We start from the raw sequence: 18,650 nt of genomic DNA, 5'->3' as shown, positions 1-18,650 counted from the left end.
GCAAACCAAGGGACATGTTGAATTTGCAAGAGGTGCTCATCTGGAAATTCTTCATTTATTGATGGAAGGTTGTCTTGGCATGTATCTTGTGGTAGCCTTGATAAGTGGTCAGCAACTTGATTTTCATTGCCCTTTCTATCTTTTATCTCAATGTCAAACTCTTGTAAGAGTAGCACCCATCTGATTAGCCTTGGTTTGGCATCCTGTTTTGACATAAGATACTTAATAGCAGCATGGTCAGTATACACTAAGACTTTAGATCCAATCAAATATTGTCTAAACTTATCAAAAGCATATACCACAGCTAGTAACTCTTTCTCTGTTGTGGTGTAGTTTCTTTGAGCTTCATTCAATACCTTACTTGCATAGTAGATAACATGAAGCTTCTTTTCCTTCCTCTGCCCCAACACAGCACCGATTGCAAGGTTACTTGCATCACACATGAGTTCAAAAAGTAGTCCCCAACTTGGGGGTGTGATGATTGGTGCTGTGGTGAGCTTAGCCTTTAGGGTTTCAAAAGCATGTTTGCATTCATCATCAAAGATAAAAGGATTGTCTACCACCAGCAAATTGCTTAGTGGTTTCGCTATTTTGGAAAAATCTTTGATGAATCTCCTATAGAATCCAGCATGCCCCAAGAAACTTCTAACGGCTTTCACACTAGTTGGCAAAGGAAGTTTTTCTATAATTTCTACTTTTGCCTTGTCAACCTCTATACCCTTTCTTGAAATTTTGTGACCAAGAACAATGCCTTCGGGTACCATGAAATGGCACTTCTCCCAATTCAAAACTAAATTGGTTTCTTGGCACCTTTTCAAGACTAGGGTAAGATGATGCAAGCAAGTATTGAAAGAATCACCAAAAACAGAGAAATCATCCATAAAGACTTCAATAAATTTTTCTACCATGTCTGAGAAGATTGATAGCATGCACCTTTGAAAGGTAGCTGGGGCATTACACAGTCCAAATGGCATTCTCCTATATGCAAAGACTCCAAAGGGACAAGTAAAGGAAGTCTTCTCTTGATCCATGGGGTCAACCACTATCTGATTATACCCAGAATATCCATCAAGAAAACAGTAATAGGCATGGCCAGCCAACCTTTCAAGCATCTGGTCAATGAAAAGTAGAGGAAAGTGATCTTTTCGTGTGGCATCATTCAGCCTCCTATAGTCTATGCACATCCTCCACCCTGTCACTGTTCGTGTTGGAATAAGCTCATTCTTCTCATTAATAATGACAGTCATCCCCCCTTTCTTAGGTACTACTTGCACTGGACTGACCCACGGGCTGTCAGATATGGGGTAGATAATCCCAGCTTTACACAACTTCAAGACTTCCTTTTGAACAACCTCCTTCATTGTGGGATTCAATCTTCTTTGGGGTTGTACCACTGGTTTGGAATTCTCCTCTAAAAGTATCTTGTGCATGCATACAGCAGGGCTTATGCCTTTCAAGTCATCAATGGTCCATCCCAACGCCTCTTTGTGAGCTTTCAAAACCACAAGGAGCTTTTCTTCTTCTTCTGCATTCAATGTGGAATTGATGATCACTGGGAAGCTGTCCTTCTCACCAAGGAATGCATATTTAAGATGAGGGGGTAGTGGTTTCAACTCTTGTTGTGGTGCCTCTTCTTTCGTAGCTTCACTTGGTTCCTTTGATGCTTCCAATTTGTTTCCTTCTTGTCCCTTGATGTTATGGACTTCCTCTTGTTTCATTTGATGGTTTGTGTCAAGCACTTCTTCAACCAAGGAGTCTACTACATCAATCCTCATGCAATTTTCTTTCTCAACAGGGTGTTGCATTGCTTTGAAGACATTTATGGTCATTTGCTCATCATGCACTCTGAAAATCATCTCTCCCTTTTCCACATCAATGATTGTTCTAGCTGTAGCCAGAAAGGGTCTACCAAGAATGACTGAATTGTTTCCCTCTTCATCCATGTCTAGGACCACAAAATCAGCTGGGAATATGAAATTTCCCACCTTCACCAAGAGGTTCTCAACTACTCCATTTGGTATTTTGATGGATCTGTCAGCAAGTTGGAGTGACATCCTTGTGGGTTTAAGCTATTCAATCATCATTTTCTTCATCATGGTGAGGGCATTAGGTTAATGCTTGCTCCCAGGTCACAAAGTGATTTGTCAACGGCCATGCTCCCAATCGTGCAGGGTATGAGGAAGCTGCCAGGGTCTTTGAGTTTTGGAGGTAGCCCTTTTTGAATGATGGCACTACACTCTTGATTGAGAATCACCGTTTCTTTTTCTTGCCAGCTTCTCTTCTTGGTGATTAATTCCTTAAGAAACTTTGCATATAATGGCATCTGTTCCAGAGCTTCTGCCAATGGGATGTTGATTTCAAGTTTCTTGAAGATTTCTAAGAACCTTGGGAATTGTTGGTCCTTTGCTCCTTTGTGTATCCTAGTTGGGTACGGAAGCTTGGGTACATAGGCTTTTACTCCTTCATTTTTGTTTTCTTGTTGTGGATTCACACTCTCATTGCTATCATGGTTGCTTCTTTGTCTGGGTGGATTGCCTTGTGGCTTGACAGCTTCTTTGCCTTTGTTAGATGTTGAACCCTTTTCATCATCTTGCCTTTCCACATGTACTTCCACTGTGTCTTGCTCTTTGGGTTTTATTGCTTCTTTATTCGAACTTTCACCAACTACCTTGCCACTCCTTAACTGCAGAGCCTTACATTCTTCTCTTGGGTTGGGTATTGTGTCACTTGGGCGAACATTGGTTGGTCGCTCGGCTTGTTTGGCTAATTGTCCCACTTGTCTCTCAATATTCTTCATGATGACCTCATGTTCCTTGTGTCCCTTAGCTAAGGCTTGAGTGGTTTGAGCAAGTGCTTGCAAGGTTGCTTCAAGACTTGAGATTCTAGTTTCATGATGGTCAATTGGGGGTATGATAGGGGTTGATTGTTGTTGGAAGTTGTTGAGTGGATTAGTGTGGAAATTTTGTGAGTTGGATGATGGTGCAGAGAAGTTATTTTTGTGAGTTTGTGAATTATGATGGGGTGGTTGATATGTGTTTTGTGTTTTTCTATATTGGTTAGTGTTGTTGGCATGGTGATTTTGGTTATGTGTGTTCCGGGTTTGATTGTGGTTGCTATTCTTTTGCCAATGGTTTTCACCCCACTTTAGATTGGGGTGATTTTTCCAAGATGGGTTGTATGTATCACCATGAAATTCATCCTGAGAATTTGAAGTATTCTGCATATATTGAACTTGTTCTTGTGGTTGTTCAACAGTGGTCCCTTCACCTTGGTTCCATTCAAGTAATGGTTGATTTGTTGTATTCACTGCTGCAAGTTGCAAACCATCCATTCTCTTTGTTATCATCTCCATTTGTTGTTGGATTTGTTGGTGCATTAACTTATTTTGTGCCAAGATAGCATCAACACCTTCAAGTTCCATTACACCTTTCTTTGGGGTCGGATTGTGTTGCCTCTCTGATGAGTAATAATATTGATTGTTTGCCACAATCTCAATGAGGTCTTGAGCCTCCTCTGCAGTTTTCATCATGTTGAGTGATCCTCCTGATGAGTAGTCTAGTCCCTTCCTTGCTTCTAAGCTTAAGCCTTCATAGAAGTTTTGGAGCTTAACCCAATCACTAAACATGTCAGGGGGACATCTTCTCATTAGTGCCTTATATCTTTCCCAAGCTTCATACAATGACTCCCCTTCCATTTGCCTGAAAGTTTGAACCTCTGTCTTCAACTTGATGATTCTTTGAGGTGGGTAGAACTTTGCTAGAAATCTGCCCATCACATCATTCCAATTGTTGAGGCTTTCCTTGGGGAATGACTCTAGCCATTGAGTGGCCTTGTCCCTCAAAGAGAATGGAAATAGTAGCAGCTTGTAGACATCTGGATGCACTCCATTTGTTTTTACTGTATTGCATATCCTCAGAAAAACAGATAGATGTTGATTTGGGTCTTCAAGAGGTCCCCCTCCATAAGAGCAATTGTTCTGAACCAAAGTGATGAGCTGAGGTTTCAACTCAAAGTTATGGGCATGAACATTTGGTGTAGCAATACTGCTCCCACAATGTCTTGGATCAGGGATAGTATACGATGATAACACCCTTCTAGGTGGTTCATCATTGTTGTTGACCCCTCCAGGAGGATTTTGCATCTCATCCTCCATGACTTGATCTTCTCCCTCTGACTCCTCTTCACCAACTATTAGCTTTCCTCTTTCTGCTCTCCTTATCCTTCGGAGGGTTCTCTCGTCCTCAATATTACGTCTACTAGCTCCTGACATACACAAACAAAACCAAAATCACAAGTGAGACACTCTAGAACTAGAGTGAAATTGGGGTTAGTGAAACAAAGTATCAAATAGTTAGTGGGCTTAACAAAAACACTAAAAAAATGCTTAATCTAAACCACCTTTCACTTAATCATTGTCAATCTTTCCAATCCCCGGCAACGGCGCCAAAAACTTGATACGTAAAAATTTGATTTCACGTACAACCGGCAAGTATACCAGGTCGTATCAAGTAATAAAACTCACAAAGAGTGAGGTCGATCCCACGGAGATTGGTAGATTAAGCAACTTTAGTTAAATGGTAGATTTAGTCAAGCAGACATAGTTTTGATTTCATGAGCATTTTGATTTTTGAACATAATTGCAAGAATTTAAATGGCAAAGAATGTAAAGAACTAGAAGAGAGAAATAAAGTGAAAGTAAATAACGGAAACTTAAATTGCAAGAAACTTAAATGACATCAAAAGTAAATTGCAAGAAAATAAAGTGCTGAATTCTAAAGAGCAAAATAGTAAATAGCAAGAAATAAAGAAACAGAATGTAAATGACAAGAATAATAAATTGCAAGAGTGTAGAAGGGAATTGGGAAATGGGTATTCAAGCACTAAGAGCAAAAGAAATGAGAATTAATGATAGAGAGGATCATTAGGGATCAGAGATGCAAGTTTTCATGAATTGATGTTAGTCAAATCCTTCTCAATCATGGGTATAGATCCATGGCAAGTGGGTAGTTGAATCCCAATCTCTTGGTGATTCAACTTCTCTCAACATAACCAATTGCCACTCTCGTGATCTAGTTGTTCATGAGAAGAGATGAAGCTCAAATCTAATCCAGCCACACAACTCCCATAATCTCAACCAAGGAGAGTTACATCTCACATACTAACCAAGGTGTATTGATTAAAGAAATCATGAAAGGATGAACTCTAAACTGAATTATGTGGCTCATTCCTCAAATTCACCACATAATTCATATAGATTAACCCCTCTCTCGATGGTGGTTGAATCTTTGAAGAACAAGAGTTCCCTCTTTAGATCAACCACTAGAATTGAGGAGGAAAAGATGAGTTCACCAATTCATTCCAACAAGCAGAGCTCTTCCCCCTAATGAAAGTGGGGTTTAGTGAGTCATAGCTCCAACAACAATTGCCATAAACCAAAATTAAACTAAGTGCAAAGAAAGATGAAGAAGAATAAGGAAATGCTTAAAGCTTAAGAAATGAAGAAGAGAAGTTCCAAGAAGAACCAAAAAATGCTCTCCGGGTATCCTCCCGGAAGTGCTAAAGAGTTCTCAAAATAAAAGTGCTAAGAGTCTAAAAAGTCTAAGTGTCAAAAAGTCCTCCAAAAGTACAAACTCAATCTCTATTTATACTAGTCCCAAAACTCTTTCAAAGATCTTGAATTGGGTTAGCAATGGGCTCCCTCTTTGTTGAATTCTTGGCTCAATTAGAAGAAGTGTTGCTAGACTTAGAAAGGAAGAGTTCATTCATCATGCTTCTGGCCCAATGGCCTGGCGTTTTTGTCAATAACGCTGGCCTTAATGCACGTTGGCAACGTGCATCACAATTTCCTGGGAGTGAACTTTCAGACTTGGGCGTTGCTAGCCCAAGTTGTTGCTAACAACTTGCTTTTCCTATTCTTGGCTCTACTTTCATGCTAAATGTAGCCCAGAATTTGAGTGTCAACCTTCTGCTTCAATATGGACTATTATACATCATTGGAAAGCTCTTGATGTCTATTTTTCAATGCCACTGGAATCACCTCAATTGGACTTTCCTAGCTCAAGTTATGCTTCCTCAAAGAAGGTAAGGTCAAGCTGCCAAGTTGTTGCCAAAAACGCACCTATCCTCCCAAGTTGGCAACGTGCCCGTGCCTAGCCTCCCAAGGCAGAGACAGGAGGCTGGCGTTGTTGCCAAACACGCCTCCTTGCTAGCACGTTGGCAACGTGCTCGTGCCCCCCTCCAGGGCTCATCTCTAGCCTTCTTGAATTTCAACTTCATGTTCTTGTTTTTAGGGCCTAAAGATGACTCTGGTTTGGCTTCAATTTTGTGCTCCACCATAGACTATTATATATGGTTGGAAAGCTCTGAATGTTAGCTTTCCAACGCAACTGGAAGCACTCAATTTAAATCTCTGTAGCTCAAGATATCTTCCATTGAAGGGGACATGGTCAGGCTGCCCTGTTGGAGTTGTTGTGGATAACGCCCCTATATTCCAAGTTAGCAACGTGCTACCTCCATTCTTCACCATTCAAAGCTTTCTGGCGTTGTTACCAAACACGCCAATGCTTTCTTGAGTTGGCAACGTGCTCGATGCTCTTTCCTAGCTCCAAACATTGCTTCCCACGTTACCATTGAACACGCCTATAGAAGCTGGCGTTGGCAACGTGGTTAGCAGCTCTTCCCGGCGTTGGCAACGTGGTTGGCAGCTCTTTCTGGCGTTGGCAACGTGGTTGGCACCAAGACTTGGCGTTGGCAACTTGATTGGCACCAAGACTTGGCTGGCAGCACGTCCTGGCGTTGGCAACTTGGCTGGCAGCACGTCCTGGCGTTGGCAACTTGGCTGGCAGCACATCCTGGCGTTGGCAACTTGGCTGGCAGCACGTCCTGGCGTTGGCAACGTGGTTGGCAAGGCTTCCTGGCATTGGCAACTTGGTTGGCACCCAAGACTTGGTGCCTAGCCAAGCAACCATTTCTGGCGTTGCCAAGGAGCACGCCAATGGTTCTTGGCGTTGGCAACGCCCTCGAGCTCCTCTTCAAGGCTTCATTCTTGTTGCTTGGCGTTGCCTTGAATAACGCCTATGGTTCTTGGCGTTGGCAACGCCCTCGAGCTCCTCTTCAAGGCTTCATTCTTGTTGCTTGGCGTTGCCTTGAATAACGCCTATGGTTCTTGGCGTTGGCAACGCCAGCTTCTTCTTCTCTTGGGCCAAGCTCACTCATGTGCGTTGCCTTGAGACACGCCAATGAAGTAGCACGTTGGCAACGTGCTCGAGCTTCTTGGCTGGGAAAATTCTTCTAGCTTAGCGTTGCCTTGAACAACGCCTCTTCATTCCCACGTTGGCAACGCCCTCGAGCTCTCCTTGGCTCAACTCTTTGCTTGCCTGGGCGTTGCCTTCAAACACGCACCATTTTCTTCAAGTTAGCAACGCCATCATTTGCTTCTCCAGGGCTGCCTGGCGTTGCCTCCAACAACGCAGCCTTTCTCCAAGTTGGCAACGCCAACTTCTCTTCCAAGGCTGCCTGGCGTTGCCTCCAACAACGCAACCTTTCTCCAAGTTGGCAACGCCAATTTCTCTTCTTCTTGCCCAGCTTGCATCATTCTTGCTTCCATGCTTTCTTGTTTCATCACCTATCATCAACAAAGGAAATAGCTTCAAAGTCTTACCAATTCATGCAATAAACTTCATGAGATTCATTCATACTCATTCATGTATGTATTCCTTAAATCATTTGTATGAATTTGGCTAGAATCAACATGTTCCTTGGTATTCTCATGCATGAAGACAAAACTCATAAAAGAGCTTGTTTATTTAGAGAAAATGAGTGAAATTAAGCTAAAACCAACTAAACTAACTAGCTAATATAGTAAATATGCACTTGCATCACTTCCCTCTTTCATTTTCACACAACATACACACCACTTCTCCCCTTCTTGGCCGAAAATTAAAGCCATTCCCTTTCCCCTCAATTCTTCTTCTTCTACTCTCTTCTTTCTTCTTTTGCTCGAGGACGAGCAAACATTTTAAGTTTGGTGTGGTAAAAGCATTGCTTTTTGTTTTTCCATAACCATTTATGGCATCCAAGGCCGGAGAAACCTCTAGAAAGAGGAAAGGGAAGGCAAAGGCTTCCACCTCCGAGTCATGGGAGATGGAAAGATTCATCTCAAGGGTGCATCAAGACCATTTCTATAAAGTTGTGGCCTTGAAGAAGGTGATCTCCGAGGTCCCTTTTTCACTCAAAAAGGGTGAGTATCCGGAGATCCGACATGAGATCCGAAGAAGAGGTTGGGAAGTTCTTACCAACCCCATTCAACAAGTCGGAATCTTGATGGTTCAAGAGTTCTATGCCAATGCATGGATCACCAAGAACCATGATCAAAGTGTGAACCCGAATCCAAAGAATTATCTTACTATGGTTTGGGGGAAATACTTGGATTTTAGTCCGGAAAGTGTGAGGGTGGCATTTAACTTGCCTATGATGCAAGGAGATGAACATCCTTACACTAGAAGGGTCAACTTTGATCAAAGGTTGGACCAAGTCCTCACAGTCATATGTGAAGAGGGCGCCCAATGGAAGAGAGATTCAAGAGGAAAGCCGGTTCAATTGAGAAGGCATGACCTCAAACCCGTGGCTAGAGGATGGTTGGAGTTCATCCAACGCTCAATCATTCCCACTAGCAACCGGACCGAAGTTACCATAGACCGGGCTATCATGATCCATAGCATCATGATTGGAGAAGAAATAGAAGTTCATGAGGTTATAGCCCAAGAACTCTATAAGGTGGCGGACAAGTCCTCTACCTTGGCAAGGTTAGCCTTTCCTCATCTCATCTGTCACCTCTGTTATTCAGTTGGAGTTGACATAGAGGGAGACATCCCTATTGATGAGGACAAGCCCATCACTAAGAAGAGGATGGAGCACACAAGAGACCCCACTCACCATGAGATCCCTGAGATGCCTCAAGGGATGCAATTTCCTCCACAAAACTATTGGGAGCAACTAAACACCTCCCTAGGAGAATTGAGTTCCAACATGGGACAACTAAGGGTGGAGCATCAAGAACACTCCACCATCCTTCATGAGATTAGAGAAGACCAAAGAATCATGAGGGAGGAACAACAAAGACAAGGAAGAGACATTGAGGAGCTCAAGCACTCCATAGGATCTTCAAGAGGAAGAAAGAGCCGCCATCACTAAGGTGGACCCGTTCTTTGATTTCCTTGTTCTTTATTCTTCTGTTTTTCGAATTTTTAGTGCTTATGTTTATCCATGTTTGTGTCTTGTGATCATTAGTGTCTTAGTGTCTATGCCTTAAAGTTATGAATGTCCTATGAATCCATCACCTTTCTTAAATAAAAATGTGCTTAATTGATAAAAGAAAGAATTGCATGAATTTTGAATTTTATAACAGTTTAATTATTTTGATGTGGTGGCAATACTCTTGTTCTCTGAATGTATGATTAAACAGTGCACATGTATCTTGAATTTGTGGTTCATGAATGTTGGCTCTTGAAAGAATGATGAAAAAGGAGACATGTTACTGAGGATCTGAAAAATCATTACAATGATTCTTGAAGCAAGAAAAAGCATTACTATTCAAAAAAAAAAATTTCGAAAAAAAAGAGAAAAAGAAAACGAAAAAAAGAGAGAAAAATAAGAGTTGTGATCCAAGGCAAATAAGAGTGTGCTTAAGAACCCTGGACACCTCTAGTTGGGGACTCTAGCAAAGCTGAGTCACAATCTGAAAAGGTTCACCCAATTATGTGTCTGTGGCATGTATGTATCCGGTGGTAATACTGGAAGACAGAGTGCTTTGGGCCACAACCAAGACTCAAAAAGTAGCTATGTTCAAGAATCATCATACTCTACTAGGAGAATCATTAACACTATCTGGATTCTAAGTTCCTAAAGAAGCCAATCATTCTGGATTTCAAAGGATAGAGTGAGATGCCAAAACTATTCAGAGGCAAAAAGCTAAAAGCCCCGCTCATCTAATTAATACTGATCTTCACAGATGTTTTTGGAATTCATTGCATATTCTCTTCTTTTTATCTTATTTGGTTTTCAGTTGCTTGAGGACAAGCAACAATTTAAGTTTGGTGTTGTGATGAGCGGATAATTTGTATACTTTTTGGCATTATTTTTAGTATGTTTTTAGTATGATGTAGTTAGTTTTTAGTATATTTTTATTAGTTTTTAGTTAAAATTCACTTTTCTGGACTTTACTATGAGTTTGTGTGTTTTTCTGTGATTTCAGGTATTTTCTGGCTGAAATTGAGGGACCTGAGCAAAAATCTGATTCAGAGACTAAAAAGGACTGCAGATGCTGTTGGATTCTGACCTCCCTGCACTCGAAGTGGATTTTCTGGAGCTACAGAAGCCCAATTGGCGCGCTCTCAACGGCGTTGGAAAGTAGACATCCTGGGCTTTCCAGCAATATTTGATAGTCCATACTTTGCCCAAGATTTGATGGCCCAAACCGGCGTTCAAAGTCACCTTCAAGATTTCCAGCGTTAAACGCCGGAACTGGCACCCAAATGGGAGTTAAACGCCCAAACTGGCATAAAAGCTGGCGTTTAACTCCAAAAGGAGTCTCTACACAAAAAAGCTTCATTGCTCAGCCCAATCACACACCAAGTGGGCCCGGAAGTGGATTTTTATGTCTTTTACTCATCTCTGTACACCCTAGGCTACTAGTTTTCTATAAGTAGGACCTTTTACTATTGTATTGAGACATCTGGGTAGCTATCTTCATTTTTATGCTATTTTAGATCACTGGGAGGCTGGCCATTCGGCTATGCCTAGACCTTGTTCTTATGTATCTTCAACGGTGGAGTTTCTACACACCATAGATTAAGGTGTGGAGCTCTGCTGTACCTCGAGTATTAATGCAATTACTATTGTTCTTCTATTCAATTCCGCTTGTTCTTGTTCTAAGATATCACTTGTTCTTCAACTTGATGAATGTGATGATCCGTGACACTCATCATCATTCTCACCTATGAACGTGTGACTGACAACCACCTCCGTTCTACCTTCGACTGGGTGAATATCTCTTGGATTCCTGATTGCACGATGCATGGTTGATCGCCTGACAACCGAGTGCTCGTCTGACAAACGAGCCAACCATTCCGTGAGATCAGAGTCTTCGTGGTATAGGCAAGAACTGATGGCGGCATTCAAGAGAATCCGGAAGGTCTAACCTTGTCTGTGGTATTCTGAGTAGGATTCAATGATTGAATGACTGTGACGTGCTTCAAGCTCCTAGCAGGCGGGGCGTTAGTGACAGACGCAAAATTGCATAAGCTTGCCATGACAGGGTGCGTTGAACATTTCCACTGAGAGGATGGGAGGTAGCCACTGACAACGGTGAAACCCTTGCATAAGCTTGCCATGGAAAGGAGTAAGAAGGATTGGATGAAGACAGTAGGAAAGCAGAGAGACGGAAGGAACACAGCATCTCCATACGCTTATCTGAAATTCCCACTAATGAATTGCATAAGTATCTCTATCTTTATCTTTATGTTTATTCGTATATCACCCATATCCATTTGAGTTTGCCTGACTAAGATTTACAAGGTGACCATAGCTTGCTTCATACCAACAATCTCTGTGGGATCGACCCTTACTCGCGTAAGGTTTATTACTTGGATGACCCAGTACACTTGCTGGTTAGTTGTGCGAAGTTGTGTTTATGCCATGGTGTTGAACACCAAGTTTATGGATTATTTGAGTTGTAGTGATCACAATTTCGCGCACCAGGGGGGTGATTCCATTTTGGATAGGAATTTATTGATGAATAAATCCATTTCTTGATTAACCTCTTCATATTCTTCAATTTCAATATACACCATGCCAACTTGTTCCTTTTGGTAGCTCCCTTTTGACTCGTTTTCTTCCTCATTGCCCACCAAGAACATGGGAGGTTGTGCACATTCTTCTATGATTTCAACTCCATGTCTACTGAGGAAGGATTCAATTGTGGATAAAAATTTATCCATTATTGAATATATCTCTTGATCAACCTTCTCATATTCTTCAATCTTGATATGCTCCGGAGGTTGTTGAGATTCACATGGTAGTTTCGCATCTCCTAAATCTTTGACCACTTCCTCCTTTGGTTCAAGAACCATAGGATTCTCCAATTGCTCCACTACTACTACCGATTCTTCCTTTTTTACCGGGTTCTCCGGTATCTTCTTTATGCTTTGCTCCTCCTTTGGCTTTTCACATGTGGCTCCGAAAATAACTGGAGTATTCAAACATTGGTGGGCTAAAGTGTGCACCATCTTGGTCAAGTTGGTCACAAACTCAAGTGTATCCCACTTCATGGCCTCTTGTTCTTGAAGTAACAAAGTAAGAGAATCATCTATTGGGGCTTGGGGTGAATAGGAAGGTTCATTATTTTGGAGAGAGGGTTCATGGTAGGAAGGTGGTTCCGCTTGGTAAAATTGTGGAGATGGTGTGCATTGAGGTGGTTCTTCATAATAATCATGATAGGGTTGTGGTAGTTCTAAAGGTTCTTGCTCATAATGATCACAAGGATGTGGTATGGGTGATTGGTCATATGATGGATGTGGATCATAGGAAGGTGTTTGGTAATGAAAGGCTTGTGAGTATGGTGGAGCGTCATATTGAGGATAAGAGTCATAGGCATATGGTGGTGGTTGATTGTCACAAAAAGAGTCACCATAACCATTAAGTTGACATGCATTAGGATGGTGATTATACCTATAAGTATCCGGAGGTTGTTGCCAATAGAAGTGATCAATTCCTTGAGGCTCCTCCCACCCTTGTGGGTTCCATCCTTGATACATGTGGTCATTGAAGTTCACATTTCCTACAACACAATTAGAACCAAACTCATAGCCAAAGTAAGAATTCATGATAGCAAAGACAAAAATAAGGGGATAAAATCTAGCTACTAAATCAAACAAGCAAACTATTTGTAATACCCGGTCTAACCGAAATTAATTAAATAATGAGTTAAGTAGGAGCGAATATGGTTGGAATATTTGGCAATTGGAATTTGATGATTTAAATATGATATTTGGATTCAGTGAATTTTTCCGAGTCGGAAGACATAGTTTTCTGCGTAAAAGCGCGCAGTGGAATTTTGACCGGCAGTACCGGCTGAGACCTGTCTGGTACTGCAGCTGAGAAAATTGATTGAGTAAATAAGATTAAGAAATGAGGGATTATAATTAGGGGAGGTAGAAATATTTGAAGTGCGATTTAGAGCGTTAATCTTAAAGGTTTTGGTCCAAAATTGGGCCAACGGACAAAAATAAGTGAACCGGGCCTAAGTGGGCCCAAGACCCAACATATATAAATATTAGTTATGAGCATTTCAGCTCATTTTGCCCTAAAGAAGGTGTGTGGGGCGCTGAATTGAGAAGAGAGAAGAGAAGAGAGAAAACCTAACTCTCTTTGATCTTCAAACCACCATAACTTGAGCTACGGAGCTCCGATTGACGAGCCGTTTGCGGCCACGTGTCGCTCTTCTCATCCTCTACAATTCTATCTAAGTTTTGTGGTGAGTATTCCATTCATCTCTGCCCAGTTTTCGAAATTCTCCATTGTTACACGTTTTTGGGTAGTTAGTGTTGAAATCTTGTGATTTTGGGTGTTTAGCGATACTCCAACATGGATTCTAAGTGGGTTCTATCCCTACTTCATATGGGCTGAGGTAAGAAGTGCTCAAACCCTTGTGATTTATCATCTTTATGAGCCCTAGGTTGATGTATGTATGTAATATTGGTTATGTTAGTGCATTTGATGGTTTTGGTGCACGATTGGGAGATTGGTGTTGCTTGAGGAGTTTTGGTGAGGCTTGGAGCTAAGGTTGGTGGAGACTCCCAAAGAAAAGGCTCAATTAATTTGGCTACAAGAGGTACGGTTTAAGTTTCATTTAAGTACCGTGTGGTGTGATGAGAATTCCTAGGCTAGATGCCCCTAGGATTAAGTTTGGATTGTGTAAATGGTTGATGCTAATATGCATAGTTGGTATGTTATGTGAATTGATGATTGGGTTGAGAATGGTGTGGCCTTGTATGCTTGGTGTATTGAAAATTTGATGTATTGGGTAATGAGTATTAATTTGTGGTTTATGCATTTAAATTGTGAAATTGGGCCGGAGGCCGTAAATTTTGGGCCGGAGGCCGGAAAGAGGTAAAGGAGGTAAGTTGATGTGTGCATTGTATGATGACACAAGTGATTGGATGAATTTCATATAATGAATATATGAATGATTGGGTTGGTTATTGAATAATGAGGTTTGAGGAGTTGAAGTGTGAAAATCGGTAATTTTGGGTGAAATTGTATAGATGAAGTATGTTTGATTTTGGTTGATATATATTATGTGGTCATATATGTGAGTATGATTATTGATTCCTTGATGGTATGATAATGCATGAGAGATATGTATGTTGTGACATATGCTTATGGAATGATTAAGGTTGATTTAGGGGTGAAACCACGTGATAGTGAGTATGATATTGGTTATGTATAATGATGGTTGATTGGAAATAGTATTGTGGGAAATTGGGATGAGGAAGGATGTATGACATGTTGATATGTTTGTAATTTAGCCATTTGTTTGAAATGGGTAAAGATGGTTATATGGCGGTTTTGTGAATTGTGGTAAGGTGTTAATGTATGAGTTGAGGAGGCTTGATGTTGATTTTGGTATATTTTGATTGGTTTTCAAAAAGGGTTGAAATTGGCATGTTTTGGTTGATTTTGAAAAGAGTTGAAAATTGCTTGTTTTGAAAATGGCACTTTGTGGTTTTATATGAAAACATGGTTTTTGGGCATACTTTGACGGGACATAACTAGGACTACGGATCTTTGTTTTGTGCCAAATCTGTTTAGAAATGAAATTGGATCCGAGATGTCCATGTCGTTCGAAGAACGGGTGAAAAACGATTTAAAATGAGGAAGTTATGTCCATCGGAAGATTGGGGGTTGAATCTGTAAATTCTGTAGCTTTTAACTTAGAAAATTTTTAGCAGAATGACCCTCCACGCGTAGGCGCACTTGGCGCGTACGCGTCGTTCTTCGAGAAGGCACCATCCACGCGTGCGCGTGGTGTGCGCGTGCGCGTCGATGCGCTGCACCCAATGCCCAGCCTTTTTCCCGAGAGTTGTGCCAGTCTTGTGCCTGGGGCGCAAGTGTACCCACGCGTACGCGTGGCTGACACGTACGCGTCGTTTTCTATTTTTCAATCCGCGCGTCCGCGTGAATGGCGCGTATGCGCCGATGAGTTTTGTGGCCATCCACGCGTGCGCGTGGAGTACGCGTACGCGTGGCCCTGTTTTCATCCCAAAATTGATTTTTGAGTATTAAAAGCCAAATCTCATACTTCTAAGCCTCCGATCTCACCCCTTATGTATTAAATCATTATGATATGCCTAGCAATGAGAAAGGAGCTAGGGGATGTGGTAACTTGCGAATGAAGCAAGGGGAAAAGTTATGATCAATGATGATCAACGATGATTATATGAGATATGGAGGATGACGGTGGGAGTACCGTGTATGCCATGAGCCGAAGAGCTATATTTATTGATAAACGGCTAGTTCTTGATTGGACCATGAGCCGGATGGCTGAGTTATTGCCGGGTCACGGCAAAGCCATTATTGATTATGGCTGAGAATAATTGCATATATGATTAATGAATGAATGTGTTAAATGGATAATAATGGAAGATGTTGAAATGTGATGTGTAACCCCGGGTAGTAGGCAGTGGCATTGTCCACTTGCTCCGAGTGTGAGACGGAAAAGGATGTTTATGATAAATGAGTTTAATTATGGAGTTTTGAATGAATGTATTTGTGATACCTGGGTAGTAGTAAGGGTTGTGGTTCGTCCCACTTGCTCCAGGTTAATGTTTGAGATTTGATAACAATGAAGATTGATAATAGGAAATGAGATTGAATGAATATATGTTTAAGATAGCTGGGTAGTAGCAAGGGTTGTGGTTCGTCCCGCTTGCTCCGGGTTAATGCTTAAGATACCTGGGTAGTAGCAAGGGTTGTGGTTCGTCCCGCTTGCTCCGGGTTAATGCTTAAGATATCTGGGCAGTAGCAAGGGTTGTGGTTCGTCCCACTTGCTCCAGGTCAGAGATTGTGACGCCTGGGTAGTAGCCGCAGTAGTGGTTGTTCCACTGGCTCCAGGTTGAGCTGTTAAACACCCGCCTGGGTAGTAGCCGCAGTAGTGGTTGTTCCACTGGCTCTGGGCTGAGCGGGTAGTAGCAAGGGGGTTGTAGCTCAAACCTACTTGCTCCGCAAGGAGTGTTTCTGTCCATGGTTAGCTACCAGGACGTGTCGGGTTGGCTATATAACCGACAGATGATATCATCAGCCATAGGGCATGCATACATCATTTGCATATGTTTGAATTGTTTGGGTTTGCCTATTTGTTTTGGATTTCTATCTCATATATGCTATGTTACCTGATTACGTGCTACTTGCTCTACTTGTACCTTATTTGTGTATTACTTGTCTGTATTGCTTGTGTTTAAACAACTGAGAGATCCCTCATGATGGTGTCGGTGGATGTTAGGAGCTGTTCTTGATGAGATAAATTGATAATGCGATTGCATGATGATGATGATTTTTGAATGAGATCATTTGAGCCCCCTGGGTAGACGCAGTGATGTGATTTCACTAGCTCCAGGCGGGGGTATGATGTATTGATATAGAGTTGCTGAGGCAGAACAACTGGTGATGGTTTTGCTTATAATTCTGAGTCTGATTCGTGGAAGGATCAGCGAGTTGGGAAACATGTGTAACATGAACTAGATTTAGTATCCCCTTACGTCAGATGCCTATTTATGGATTAGTGAGAATCTAGGCTGGATACTTGGTGAAAAGGAGTTTAGGATGCTTAGTGAGTTTTATTGCAGTGCATTGTATTTATTTGACACTTTTACCGTACTGGGAACCCATGGGCCCGGGGTTCTCATTCCGTATATATCTCTTGTTTTTCAGATACAGGTCCAGGTGCTCAGAAGTGAGCTGTGGTTCGTCTGAGAGCCGGCGAAGATCTTTATTTTCTCTACTTTGTGTTTTGCTTAGAATCTCTCCACCTTTGTTTTGAAGATATTATATTATGTGTTGAACTCTTTTGGAACTTGCCTATAGAGGCTCTTATGTTTCCTTTGGGAGAGATTAGGATGTACTGTTGTCAACTACTTTCATACTGTACCCTAGCCGGCCTAAACTTCGCGGGTCGCGACTAGTGGCAATTTACTTATGTTATATATATCTATCTGTTATCTATCTCTTAATCTCCTTTATGCCTTGTCCATATATCGCTTTCGGCTTCACGTTTTATCTTTTCGTTGTCGAATCGTGAGTGATACGTCTTCGCGATTTTATTTCTACTCTTTTCAGGCTTCTCGATTAATACTCCTTTCGAAATTACCTATATTTATATATTAAAAATCCACCTGAGAGTCGTACCACCGTAATATCATTGACTTATGACTCGAGCATAAGGATTTGAATATTAGGGTGTTACATTATGGTATCAGAGCAGTTCGTCCTCGTGAGCCTGAGGGATGGAACTGCTTATGCTTCAATGCATACTCTGAGTTTGTGCCTATGCTAGTTAGGGTATCTAACTGATACATCTAGCATGAAGTCCATGAGTGTACCTTTGGTACTTTGAAGCACTATACTTCCGATATTGAAACTGATCAACTTGATATCAATTGTTTGGTGTGTATAGGAACCAGATGGCGCCTCGTAGACCCGGTCGGGGACGTGAGAGAGATCGTACTAGTACACAGGAACCGGAAATCAACTTGAATAACCCGATAAACCTTATGGCGGCGTTGGAGAATATGGCTACTGCTATGCAGGCCACTGCGGAGGCCCTTGGGCAACAGATAAACAATAATGGCAATGGCGGAAGGGAAGCTCAGGGCCCGATGACACTGGCAACTTTCTTAAAGGTTAACCCACCTAAGTTCAAGGGAACCACCAATCCGACTGAAGCTGATACTTGGTTTCAGGCCAGGAACGAGCACTGCAAGCGCAGTTGGTGCCTGAAGAGCAGCGTGTTGAATTTGCTACCTATCTGCTCATGGGGGAAGCATCGCATTGGTGGCAAGGGGCTCGACGTCTCCTGCAACAGGGGAATGATCCTATCACTTGGGATGCCTTCCAAGTAGAATTCTATAAGAAGTACTTTCCAAATTCTGCCAGGACAGCCAAGGAATTGGAGTTACTATAGTTGAAGCAAGGTGCTATGTCCGTATCTGAGTATACAGACAAATTTGAGGAGCTATTCAGGTTTTCCCGCATGTGTCATGGAGCTCCGGAAGACTTCGAGGAATGGAAATGCATTAAGTATGAAGGAGGGCTTCGGAGCGACATCTTAAGTTCAGTAGGACCAATGGAGATCCGAACTTTTTCAGAGTTAGTGAATAAGAGCAGAATTACTGAAGAGTGTGTGAAAAGGAGGGTTACAGAGGAAGGAAGTCATAGAGAGCACAACCAAGAATTCGCACCAAGGGGTCGAGAGTTTAAGGAGAGAGGATACATACAACACTTTCCCCAAGGACGGAATAACTTTGCGACGAGTGAGGAGTCCCAAAGGAATGGTAAGGGAAAACGGGCAGCGGCTGCTTCTAATGTTTTGAGCTGTC

Source organism: Arachis hypogaea, chromosome 6, assembly GCF_003086295.3.
Source record: "Arachis hypogaea cultivar Tifrunner chromosome 6, arahy.Tifrunner.gnm2.J5K5, whole genome shotgun sequence".
NCBI lineage: Eukaryota > Viridiplantae > Streptophyta > Magnoliopsida > Fabales > Fabaceae > Arachis > Arachis hypogaea.
Note: the sequence above shows the minus strand (reverse complement) of the source record.